The 12,898-nt window shown below is 43.4% G+C and overlaps 1 protein-coding gene and 1 pseudogene across 2 annotated transcripts in view; both read left to right on the top strand.

Annotated features, from left to right (window-relative positions):
• SGF29 (SAGA complex associated factor 29) overlaps nucleotides 1-12,898 on the top strand; it is a 29,434-nt gene that overhangs the window by 2,854 nt on the left and 13,682 nt on the right. The window lies entirely within an intron of this gene.
• Nucleotides 10,130-10,761, top strand: LOC130861281 (acyl carrier protein, mitochondrial-like; annotated as a pseudogene).

The raw sequence follows: 12,898 nt of genomic DNA, 5'->3' as shown, positions 1-12,898 counted from the left end.
TTACCTTTATTTTCCTACCTCTTTTTTTTTTTTTTTTTCCCAGATGGCACAATGAATCACCGTCTTACTGGTGATACTTTCAGTGTAATCATATAAACCTAACAGTTGATTGGCAGTTTACAGTAGACAAATTGCTTCTACTTCCATGATCTCTTTTGCTATTGAATATGAAGTTGTGACAAAACTTGGAATTAGTCTAGCATAGATTTTATAGTTTGCAGTCCTATAATCCCAGCTCAGTCAACTACCTGTATTTCTTGAGTAACCTAGCGTAACGTAACCCATCTGAACTTCAGTTTCCACAGCTGTGAAGAAGGTGGGCTTGTAGCAGTGATGTAGGTTAAAAGGAGAATCACTGGTGTAAGTTTCAGTGCAGAAGCATGGTAGGTACTGGGCGGGGGTGGGGCGAGTAGGTGGAAATCATCAAGTCTTCTTAATTTAAAAAAAAAAAACTAATTGATTAACGTAGATTCTTACTGATGGTGGCTAAACTGAGGGTATGGGATCTGAGTGTAGGGTCTTAGATGCTTTGCTTCCCTTTGATGCATAACAAACCCTTTATTGTCTTGAGGCCTGTGTAATTATTTTTAGAGTGGTTTAAGTATAGGATGTGTGCATTTGTTTGTATGAGGCCTTGGCTGCTAGTAGAGAGTCACAGAACAGTTTTAGGCTGGGTGTTTAGCAGTTAATATGTGCTTTCCACCTGAAGCCTTTGTCCCTAAGAATTAGCTCTTTTTAGCCAAACTTCTCACTCGCAGGTAACAAAAAGGTAACCTAAACTAGTCTAAGTAGAAAAGGAGTATCTATTGACTCTAATTGAAGAGTCCTGGGTTTACCAGCTTCAGGCATGGCTGTATCCAGGAGCCTATATTATGTCATCAGTATTTTCTATGTCTTTTCAGCTCTGCTTTCCTCCATGTTGATTTCTTCCTCAGGCAGACAAAAGCCTCCATCAGTTCCAGGCTTCCATGCTACTCTTTTTAAAAAATTAATTAATTAAATTTATTTACTGGCTGCATTGGGTCTTCATTGCTGCACACGGGCTTTCTCTAGTTGCTGAGAACGGGGGCTCCTCCTCATTGCAGTGGCTTCTCTTGTTGCAGAGCACAGGCTCTAGGCGTGTGGGCTTCAGTAGTTGCAACACACAGGCTCAGTAGTTGTGGCTCACAGGCTCTAGAGCACAGGCTCAATAGTTGTGGTGCACAGGCTTAATTGCTCCGTGGCATGTGGGACCTTCCCAGAACAGGGCTCGAACCTGTGTCCCCTGCATTGGCAGGTGAATTCTTAACCACTGTGCCACCTAGGAATTCCCTTCCATGCTACTCTTAACCAACAGAAAGAGGTTATCTTTTTGCAGATAACTCTAGCAAAAGATCTGAAATTGATTTTGGCCAGGGTTACATATCTCTTCCTGAACCAGTCACGGTGGTCAGGGAGAATGTAATACTTTCGTGGACCCAGGTGGTATACCCAGCCTTGGAGCCAAGGTGAGGGATGGTTCCCCAAAGGAAAATTAGAGTGCCATTACCAGACCTAAATATTTACTTCAGAAAAATGAATGTGTCTTTAAAAAGATTCACATGTGACTGCTCGTAGCAGTTTTATTCATAATGGCCAAAAATGGAAATAGACACTATTCAGAGAGAACAGGTTAAACAAAACAGTTTGTTCATACGATAGATGCACCTCAGCAATTGAAAGAAACTCCTGATACACACAGCAACACAGACGAGTCTCAAAACACATTAAGTGAAAGAATCTAGACACTAAAGAATATGGACGTCATGATTATGTTTCTATGAAATTCCGAAATAGGCATAACTAGTCTGTAGTGGAAAATATCAGAACAGTTCTTCCCCTTGTGGGTAGAAATAGAAAGTGTGGCATTCTAATTCAGTGGAAAAAAGAGGGTTCTAGGACCCAGAAGGTTTAGGATACTGGGCATTGCTTCAGAATTCATAAGAATTCTGAAACCTCACAGGAATTGTGTAAACTCTTCTTGGTTTGAGACTAATGCTGAGATCAGCTGGGACTGAGATGATGGGCGGCTTGGGCTGAACATTCGGTTTCCTCCCAGCTGGGAGCTGCCTGGACTTTCAGTTAGGTGTGGTCCTGAGTCCACGTTCGCACTTGCTTTGCACCAGCAGGCTTAGTGTTCTCAGAGTGGAGAGCCACAGAAACCTTTGCCTCTACTGAAAGTCCGTTTTCTGGGGAAATCCAAGTTCACAACTGACTGGATCCGGAGATAACAGTAGTTTATTGTGAAATCATAAAATGAGGTGGTTCTCCTGGGCAGGGCGCTACCCAGCAGGCAGAGTTCAAGCAGGAGAGGGCCCTTACATGGTGGGGGCAGCGATTGCTTCCCCAGGCTTGGGACGCGTCAGCGTTTTCTGTTCCTTGTGCCTTTGACTGCTTTGTTCAGCTTAACACAGTCCCTGTCTTTTTTCCTGGCAGTGCCCTGACCCACAGGCAGTTTATCTACTAAGTACGTGCTCTGTGTCAGGCACTGCCTAGCACCTTACTTGTGTGGTTAGTCCTCAAGTGGGTGCTCTGGTTTTTATAGAGACGCAGAAAGGTTAAAGAACTCTCCCAGGGTGAGAACTTACAGCTGTTCTGTCCCCATTCCTCTCCTTGGAACACTCCTAAAATACGCCTGTTGGTTCATTGCCCTGATGGCTGAACCAACATCTACAACCATTCTGTACCTAGGCAGCCATTCTGCTTTTCACTTTCAGTGCAGTGTTCAATAAATTACACGAGGGGACTTCCCTGGCAGTCCAGTGGTTAAAACTCCGCGCTTCCAATGCAGGGGACGTGGATTTCATCCCTGGTTGGAGAACTAAGATCCCACATGCCGTGCATTGTGGCAAAAAAAAGTAAATAAGGCTTCCTAGGTAGTGCAGTGGTTAAGAATCAGCCTGCCAATGCAGGGGACACGGGTTCGATCCCTGCTGCAGGAAGATCTTACATGCCACGGAGCAATTAAGCCCGTGCGCCATAACTATTGAACCTGCGCTTTAGAGCCCGTGAGCCACAACTATTGAGCCCATGTGCCTCAACTACTGAAGCCCATGCGCCTAGAGCCCGTGCTCTGCAACAGGAGAAGCCACGGCAATGAGGAGCCTGCACACCACAACGAAGAGTAACCCCTGCTCACTGCAACTAGAAGAAGTCCATGTGCAGCAATAATATGAATAAATAAATTGATTTTTAGAAAGTAAATAAAAAGTATTAAATAAATAAATTAGACAAGATAGTCACTTTATTATAAATAGACCTTGGGTTAGACAGTCTTGGCCAACTGTAGGCTAATGTAAGTGTTCTGAGCACGTCTAAGGTAGGTGACGCTAAGCTGTGATGTTAAGTGGGTTAGGTGTATTAAGTGCATCTTCGACTTACGATATTTTCAACTTGTGGGTTTATCAGAACGTAATTCCATGGTAAGTCAAGGATGATCTGTATATTACATATACATAAGGTGGCATACAAAATGAAAATCATCGTAGGTTGCTGGGATCTGCCTCAAGATATTCTTCAATGTTGTTGACTTTTTTTTTTTCACCTAAATTAGGAAAAAATAAAAATAGAGGTGTGACCAGAGTACTCTGGAGAGCCAGGGGAGTTTCTGCCTGCCTGCATGGTTAAGGAGAGCCCCAGGGAAGAGAGGGCACTAGAGCAGGAAGAACTTGCTGCCCTTGGTCAGTCAAGTCCCAGGGGAGGGGCATCAAGGGAGTGGAAACAGCTGGGTGGTCCATTCGGAAGGCTCACTACCGACTGCCTCCAGAGAGGGCAGTAGTTCATTGTGTAATAAAATCATAAAATGAGGTTCTCCTGGGCAGGGCACTACCCAGCAGGCAAGTGATCCTCCAGAATCCTGGCACTCATCTCATTACTTCAGAATTACTGGGTTGGCCAAAAAGTTCGTTAGGGTTTTTCCATAAGGTCTTTTTTAGCCAACCCAGTACTTCACATCGAACAGAAATGAGGTGAGATGAGAGCATTTTAAAAGTCACAAGGCAGCGTTTCTACGTGAGGGCATCCCGACAGGTCTCTTGTCAAAAACAGGGCCCTTTTCCCCACCGCTGCCTTCCCGTTGCAGGATTAGGCCCTGCCTGGCTTGGTATTTGACCTACCCCTTCCCCCCCAGACCAAGTGGGTCAACCTTTTCACTTTGGTTTGCTGAAAGTTTCACATCGATTTCATGTGTCTATCTCTGCATCTACTAACTGCAAACTGTTTTATAATATAACACTCTTGTTTTCTTGCATATACATGGGATTTCTCTGGAGAAATACCCAAGAAACAACAGTGGTTGCCTCAAGGGGTGGGAGATTTCATTGTATCTCTTTTGTTTGAATTTTTTTTTTTTTTTTACTGTGTGCATATGTTTTCTAATTAAAGGTTCCCCCTCCCCCCCCACCAAGGAACAGACTTTGTGTCTAGCCACAGTGACACAAAGAGACAGATGCTATTGCAATAATGTGGTGAGAGCCTAAACTAAGGCAGTGGGACATATGTGATGGAAGAGAGGAGTCTGGATTGGAGAGAGATTTCTGAGGCAAAATCAATAGAATTTGAATGGATATTGATCAAGGGCATGGGTTTGGAGATGAGAGGAGGAAACCCCAAGATTTCCAGCTTAGGAAACTGGCCAGACAGTGATGGGCACCGTTAACCCACGTCTGGAAGGCAGAGCCATGCAGGGTAGAAAGCGTGATGTGTCTGAGGGACATCACGGTTGGGTTGTTCAGGCGGCAGCGGTAAGTCTGAGCTGGGAGCCTTGGAGAGAAGTCAGGGTTGTTGATATCGATGTGGAAGTTTCAGAATATGGGGGGTCGAAGCTGGTGAGAGTGCTTGGGGAGTGCTTAGAGAATGAGAAGAGGATCTGGGGTGACCTTCCACCTAGGTGGAGGAGGAGAGCAACAGAAAAATAGGGGAGACTGGAGGCCTGGAAACCCAGAGAACAGAGCTTTGAGGAGCAGTGTGTGGTCAGGTACTCAGTGCAGTGGAAAGTTCCAGGAGCTGGCAGGAGATCATGGACATTGAGGGAGAGCTGGACTGCAATGGGTTAAAGATTAAATGGCAGTAGAAGTGAGGAGGGCGGGTATTGTGCTAGCCCTGTGCTAGGTACCGAGGGTAAAGTGATCCCCCTTCTCAGAGACTGGACACGCTAGGGGAGGGGACAAATACACACACACACACAGAATCGTAATATGGTTTGCTAGGCACAGTGGTAGAGAGATGCACAAGGTTTAACAGGGACGCAGAAACTTCACCCAGCCAAGGAGACTGGGGGTTTCTATGATTAGAAGAGGGGGTGACGTGGTAGTAAGCCAGGTCTTAGAGAATTAGGGGTGATCTGCTTGCAAGAAGAACATCCCAGATAGAGGGGGCAGCACGCACACAGGGCACGGGCATAAGAAGTTACATGGTGCCCGATCACGGGTGGAAAAGTTCAGTATTGCTGGAATGTAAAATGTGGGGCAGACGGGGCTGGGAGGTGTTGGGGTCGGGGGAGCCACGAGGACGGAAACCTCTTTGTGGAGACCTTGTGTCCTGTATTAAGGGCTTGACTTTTCCTGGAGGCGGGGGTGGGTGTGGTGGAAAGCTTTTGGTAGGGAAACAATATGGCCACACTTGTCTCTTAAATGGGTGGTCCTAGGGCTGTGCGGAGTGTGGATTTGAGGGAGAAGAGAAAGCGGGGAGGAAGACCAGCTAGGAGGCTGCTGTATAAGTTACGGTGAGACCGACCTGATACAGCCTGAACCAACGAGTGAAGGACTAAAAAGCAGTGGACGGAGTCCTGAAATACTAGGGCAGTAAGTCAACCGGAGTGGTTGGACGTGGGGATTGAGGAAGAAGTGGGAGTTGAAAATAACTCGGGTTCCAGCATAGGTGGCTGAATGGGTTAGGGTAGCATCAACAGAGAAGGAGCGTGCTACCGCGTAGGAGTTTAGGGGTGGGGTGAGTAGGGAGGGGATGAGCTTCGTTTCAGACATACTGATTTTTTTTTTAACAGTTTTACTGAGATATAATTCACCTACCATACAACTCACCCATTATACATTTAGATCATTATACATTTACATCACTAATTATACATTTAAAATGTATCATTTATTGCATTTTTAAAGTATATTCAGAGTTGTGCAACCATTATCATTATCTAATTTTAGAATATTTTCTGGATACAGTGACAACACATTTTTTTTTGCTATGGAACATTTCTAGCATACAGAAGTGGAATCACATAAGGAGTGTCTATGCTGGGCAGAGTGATTTGGGGTCTCCTCTAGTGGAAATGTCCAGCCAACATGAATAGTTGTTATGGGAAATTCAGAATGGACCTAACTTCGGGGAGGGGGGCCAGGGCAGGAGAGAGGTGGTGTGTGAAGGAGTAAAAAGTATAAACTTCCTGCCAAGTTCCCGACGCTACTTATCAGTGGGGTTATTGATGAAAGGGGGGTGTTGATGACAGCAGAGATGACTGTTCTTGCCTTAGAAGCTTCCAGGCTGGTTGGGGAAGAAAAGATCTACCTACATCCACTGGCTGGAAAGCCAGTTTATGGGTCTAGGTAGGTCCCAGGAAAAGTCAAACGAGAGAAAAGTTAGGCTTATTTAGGGTTAGTCAGACAAGACCAGTTTTGAGCTGGTTGTTGAAAAAAAAATGTAATGGTTGTATCCTTGGCAAAGAGGGAAAGGGTGTGGCATCCAGCCTGTGCGGAGGGTGGGGTGGAATGCAATAGGACGTCTGGTCTGTGTTTGAGTGCGTGTAGATAAGACAGGCCAGGATGAATGTCAGCAAATAATGACAGATGACACTGGATGTGTCTCAGGGCTGGATCCACCCCTCCACCGTCCTGCCTCTTCAGATGCAGCCCCGTTCTCCGTCTTTGGACTTGTTCTCCACGTGCTGCCGCCCCTCAGCCAACAGGCTTATGTTTCCTCCACCTGTAAACCCTCCGTCTGCTCTGCTGCCCCTCAAGCCTCCACCCCTGTCTCTGGGTCAGAGCCCTGCTTGCAGGAAACTGTTATCTTCATTTGCTACCACACGCTTCCTGCATTGTGGCTCGTCTCTCCCACTGAAAGTGTTTTCCTTGAGGTCCTCAGTAACATCCTGCCAGATTCAGGTGACAGTCCTTTTCTGTGGCATTTGGTATTGTCAGTTACCCTCTCATGTAAACTTTCGTGCTTTGAGGGAGATTGATTTGAAGATACCATTGCACAGACGGTGGCAGGGGAAGGGGGTTACCTAGGAATGTGTTGGGACGGCGGCCAGGCCCGAGCCTGAAGGAGCACCACCATTTAGAGGTCGGGTAGGAGGGGGTCAGCCCAGGAGACCTTGGAGGAGCTGGAGTGAGGTGTGGGCGAACCATGTGGTTTGGGGGAGGCCCTGAAGCCAGAGGAGGAGGGAGTGGGCACCTGTGCCAGGATGCTGACAGGTCAGGTTGGATAAAGCAGAAAAGGTGGTAATGCTGTGACCTGTAGGAAGTTATTCATTCTCTCAAGAGAGTTTTTGCTGGACTGGTGAAGACGAAAGTTAGTTGGAAGTGGGTTAAAAAGTAAAATGGGAAACAACCCAATCAAAAAATGGGCAGAAGACCTAAATAGGCATTTCTCCAAAGAAGACATACAGATGGCCAAGAGGCACGTGAAAAGCTGCTCAACATCACTCATTATTAGAGAAATGCTAATCAAAACTACAATGAGGTATCACCTCACACCAGTTAGAATGGGCATCATCAGAAAATCCACAAACAGTAAATGCTGGAGAGGGTGTAGAGAAAAGGGAATGCTCTTGCATTGCTGGTGGGAATGTAACTTGTTACAGCCACTATGGAGAACAGTATGGAGGTTCCTTGCAAAACTGAAAATAGAACTACCATATGACCCAGCAATCCCACTGCTGGGCATATACCCAGAGAACACCATAATTAAAAAAGACACATGCACTCCAATGTTCACTGCAGCACTGTTTACAATAGCCAGGACATGGAAGCAACCTAAATGTCCATCAACAGATGAATGGATAAAGAAGATGTGGTACATACATATAATGGAATATTACTCAGCTGTAAAGAGCAATGAAACTGGGACATGTTTAGAGACATGGATGGACCTAGAGACTGTCATACAGAGTGAAGTGAGTCAGAAAGAGAAAAACAAATATATTATATTAACACATATATGTGGACTATAGAAAAATGGTACAGATCAACTGGTTTACAAGGCAGAAATAGAGACCCAGATGTAGAGAACAAACATACAGACACCAAGTGGGGAAAGCAGGAAGGTTGGGGGGGGATGAACTGGGAGACTAGGATACCAAATTGTACACTCTAAATATATGCAGTTTATTGTAAAAAATAAAAATTTAAAAATTAAAAAAAAAAGTAAAATGGGAGTGAGGAAGTAGAGGCACATGCTTGGACAGCTTTAATTTTGCTGTGAATGAACAGAGATGGGTGGGTAGTTGAAGTGAGCATGGGGTTCAGAAGCTCTTATTTTTAAGATGGGTGCTCCCAAAGTATGCTTGTTTGCTCATAAAGCATAGGAAAGGAGTATCAGATGGCCTACGAGGAGACAGGGTTTGGAGCACAGATGAGGGAGGGGTTGGTCTTCAGTAAGTGAAGGGACGGTCGAGCCTCTTGAGGGGAAGGCAGAAGGAACAGGTGCTGCTGTACAGAGCTCATGGTTTTGATGATGGGAACAAGGTCTCTGGCTTGTCTTCTGAGCAAACTAGGAACCTCGGACATCAGTTAAGGGGACCCAGATCTGAGTCTGAGGGCAAGAGCAAAGATATTGAGGAGAGAGGTTTGAAGTGTCAGAATCATCAGGGAAGGTAACTGATTTACCTGGCAGCAGAGCGGGCGTGCTTGCTGTCAATGTTTGTGTAAAGTAAAACCCACCTGGCCAGTTGAGGGGCTTCCCCTGGTTTTAATCTGCACAGGTGTAAGCATGTAGAAGGCAGGTGGTTCCAACCAGGATTCTGCTTTATGTGGCAGGAGAGAACAACCAACCCTTTTCCATGCTGATCTGTTCCTTCCAGGGATCTGCCCACTGGACTCATCTTTGGTCCACACCTTCACCTTGGTTGTGGCTCAGTGGGGCTCTTTCCCTCTTCCTCTCTGCTCGCGCAGTAGATCATCCCTAACGTCATCAGTTCCTGAGACTTTAGCAATGGTACATATGCTGAGCAGTCTCAAATTTATCCACTTGGAATCTCTTAAACTCTAGATGCCTGATTTTGTGTGGTCCTAATGAATGCAATTAGACTTTTTCTTAAGGGACATGTTCTCTATTAAAATGCATTATATAAAGCTTGTGGTAAAAATAGTGTTGCACACGTGAGGAAAAAAAGGTGTGTCACAAGCATTCAAATGAAAATAAGTTGAACTTTGTAAAAATTAAGAACATGTGCTTCAGAGGACACAATTCAGTAATCATTTTGTTAAAAACCAATAAAAATGGGCAAAGGGCAGTTCTCCAAAGAAGACACAGAGATGGCTGTTAAACACATGAAATGATGTTCAGCATCATTAGCCATCAAGGAAATGCAAATCAAAACCACTACCAGTTACCATTTCACACCCACTAGGATGGCTAAAATCAAAAAGACAGACGATATCACATGTTGGTGCAGATACAGAGATATTGGAAGCCTCATACATTGCTGATGGGAATATAAAATGGTACACCCACTTTGGAAACAGTCTAACAGTTCTCAGAAGGTTAAACATAGAGTTACCATATGATCGAGCAGTTGCACTCCTAGGTGTATACCCAGGAAGTGAAAACACATCTGTGAGTATTCACAGCAGCATTGTTCATAGTAGCCAAAAGGTGAACACAACACAACAAATTCATCACCTGATACACAAAATGTGCTACATGCCAACATGAAACATTATTTAACAGTAAAAGGAAATGAAGTGCAGAATAGGCAAATCTATAGAGACAAAGTAGATTGGTGTTTGCCTAGGGCTGGGAGGGATGGAGATGTACATGTATTTAAAATGTACAATTCCGTGGTTTTTAGTATATTCAGAGTTATACAGTCATCACTACAATCAATTAGAACATTTTCACCACCTAGCCAAAAAGCTCCATACTTGGGGTCAGCGTAGCCATGGCGGCTCGTGTCCTTTGCGTGTGTGTCTGCCGACTGCCCGCGGCCTTCACGCTGCTGCCCAGGCTCCCCACGCTGGCAGCGGCCCGGCCGCTCAGCACCACCCTGTTCCCCGCGGGGACCCAGATGAGACCTGGGGCTCCGCAGCTGGCCTCGGTGCTCGCGTAGGTTCCAGGTGGAATTACACAGCTCTGCCGCCAATATAGTGATGCGCCCCCTTTGACATTAGAGGGAATCAAGGACCGTGTTCTTTACGTCTTGAAACTCTATGACAAGATTGACCCAGAAAAGCTCTCAGTAAATTCCCATTTTATGAAAGACCTGGGCTTAGACAGTTTGGACCAAGTGGAAATTATCATGGCCATGGAAAACGAATTTGGGTTTGAAATTCCTGATACAGATGCGGAGAAGTTGATGTGCCCACAGGAAATTGTAGATTACATTGCAGACAAGAAGGATGTATATGAGTAAAATATCAGACCCCTTTTCTTCACTGAGGACTCAGAAGATGCTGGTGAGTGTCCGGAAGTGAGACCGCATTTCTGCATCATTGCTGGCTTTGACAGAGTAATTCTGTTTAGACTTGTATTTAAATTGTCTTAAGTGTTTTTGCCCTTTGAAAGTAAATCTATAAAACCAAAAAAAAAAAGCTCCATACTCATCAACAGTCACTCCCCTTCCTCCCTCAACACCCCCCCACACCCTCCCCAACGGCTTTCTGTGGATTTCCTATTCTGGGTATTTCATATAAATGGAATTAAATATGAGGTTTGCTGTGTCTGGCTTCTTTCACTTAGCATAATGTTTTCAAGGTTTGTCCGTGTTGTAGCATGTATCAGTACTTTATTCCTTTTTATTGTAATAATATAGTCTGTTGTATGGATAATACCACACTTTACCCATTTATTGTAATTTCTCCACATCCTCACCAACACTTGTTATTATGTCTCGTTTTCATTGTAGCTATCCTAGTGAATGTGAAATGGTGTCTCTTGTGGTTTTGATTTGCATTTCCTTGATGGCTAATGATATTGAGCATCTTTTCATGTGCTTGTTGGCCACTTGTATATCTTCTTCGGAGAACTGTCTATTCTGATCATTTTTGTGTATAGTCTGAAGTAGGAGCCCAAATTCACTCTTTTACATTTGGACATCAAATTGTCCTTGCACCATTTATCAAAAAAGACTATTCTTTCCCTATTAAGTTGGCTTGGTAACCTTGTGGAAAATCAGTTGACCATGGATATAAGGGTTTACTTATGGTCTCTTGATTCTGTTCCATTAATCTTTATGTCTACCCTTATGCCAGTACCACACCATCTGGATTACTGTAGCTTTGTAATATGTTTTGTAATTGCCAAAACTTTTTCAAGATTATTTTGGCTATTCTGGATCCCTTGAATTTTTATGTAAATTTTAGGATGAGCTTCTTAATTTCTGCAAAGAAGCCAGCTGGGATTTTGATAGGGCTTTCATTGAAACTGGAGATCAACTTGGGGAGTAATGCTATTTTAACAATATTAAGTCTTCTGATCTATGAATATGGGATGTCTGTTTAGTTAGATCGTCTTAATTTTTTTAAACAATGTTTTGTAGTTTTCAGTGGAAAAATTGTACACTTCTCTTATTAAATTTATTCCTAAGTATTTTATTCTTTTTGATGCTATTGTAAATGCAGTTGTTTTCTTAATTTCATTTTTGGATTGTTCATTGCTACTGTATAGAAATGCAATTGATTTTTGTCTGTTGATCTTCTGTCCTCTAATCATCTTTATTAGCTCTAATAGTTGTTTAGTAGGTTTCTCAGGATTTTCTGTATACAAGGTCATGTCATCTGCAGAAAGAGAGTTTTACTTCTCTCTTTCTAATCTTGATTCTTGTATTTCATTTTATTGCCCTAACTAGAACCTCCAGAACAATGTTGACTTGTTCCTGATCTTAGAGGGGAAAGCTTTCAGTCTCTCACCAATAAGTATGATATTATCGGTGGGTTTTCATAGATGCCCTTTATGAGGTAGAGGAAGTTCCCCTCTATTCCTGGTTTGTATGTTACTTTTTTAATAAACGAAAGCAGAGATTTTAAGAAGATATGAATATTTAAATACATAGAGTTCACAATTCATTGCTGGGGGGGGTGGGGGAGATGCAGTGTGAATCTGATCTTTGTGGATATGGAGATGTATTAATTGAACAACCTTTCTAAGAAGGTGGGGGCAACATGTAAAATTTCAGCATCCAAAAAAAATATTCTTTTTTTCCAATTTACTTTTATCTTTAGGTGTATGTCCATTTTTACCTAGTTATAATAGCTTTTTTTTTTAATTTTTATTGGTGTAGTTGATTTACAGTGTTGTATTAATTAGTGCTGTACAGCGAAGTGATTCAGTTATATATATATATATATATATATATACATTCTTTTTTTTAATATTCTTTTCCATTATGGTTTATCATAGGATGTTGAATATAGTTCTCTGTGCTATACAGTAGGACTATGTTATTTATCCATTCTATATATAAAAACTTACCTCCGCTAACCCCAACCTCCCACTCTACCCCTCCCCCAACCCCCTCAGCAACGACCAGTCTGTTCTCTAGGTCCATGATTCTGTTTCTGTTTCATAGACAGGTTCATTTGTGTCATATTTTAAATTCCACATATGTGACATCATATGATATTTCTCTTTCTCTTTCTGACTTACCTCACATAGTATTATAATCTCCAGTTGCATCCATGTTACTGCAAATGGTATTATTTTGTTCTTTTTT

The sequence above is a fragment of the Hippopotamus amphibius genome, chromosome 9 (genome assembly GCF_030028045.1).
Source record: "Hippopotamus amphibius kiboko isolate mHipAmp2 chromosome 9, mHipAmp2.hap2, whole genome shotgun sequence".
NCBI classification, from domain to species: domain Eukaryota; kingdom Metazoa; phylum Chordata; class Mammalia; order Artiodactyla; family Hippopotamidae; genus Hippopotamus; species Hippopotamus amphibius.
This window is presented reverse-complemented; position numbering and strand designations above follow the sequence as displayed.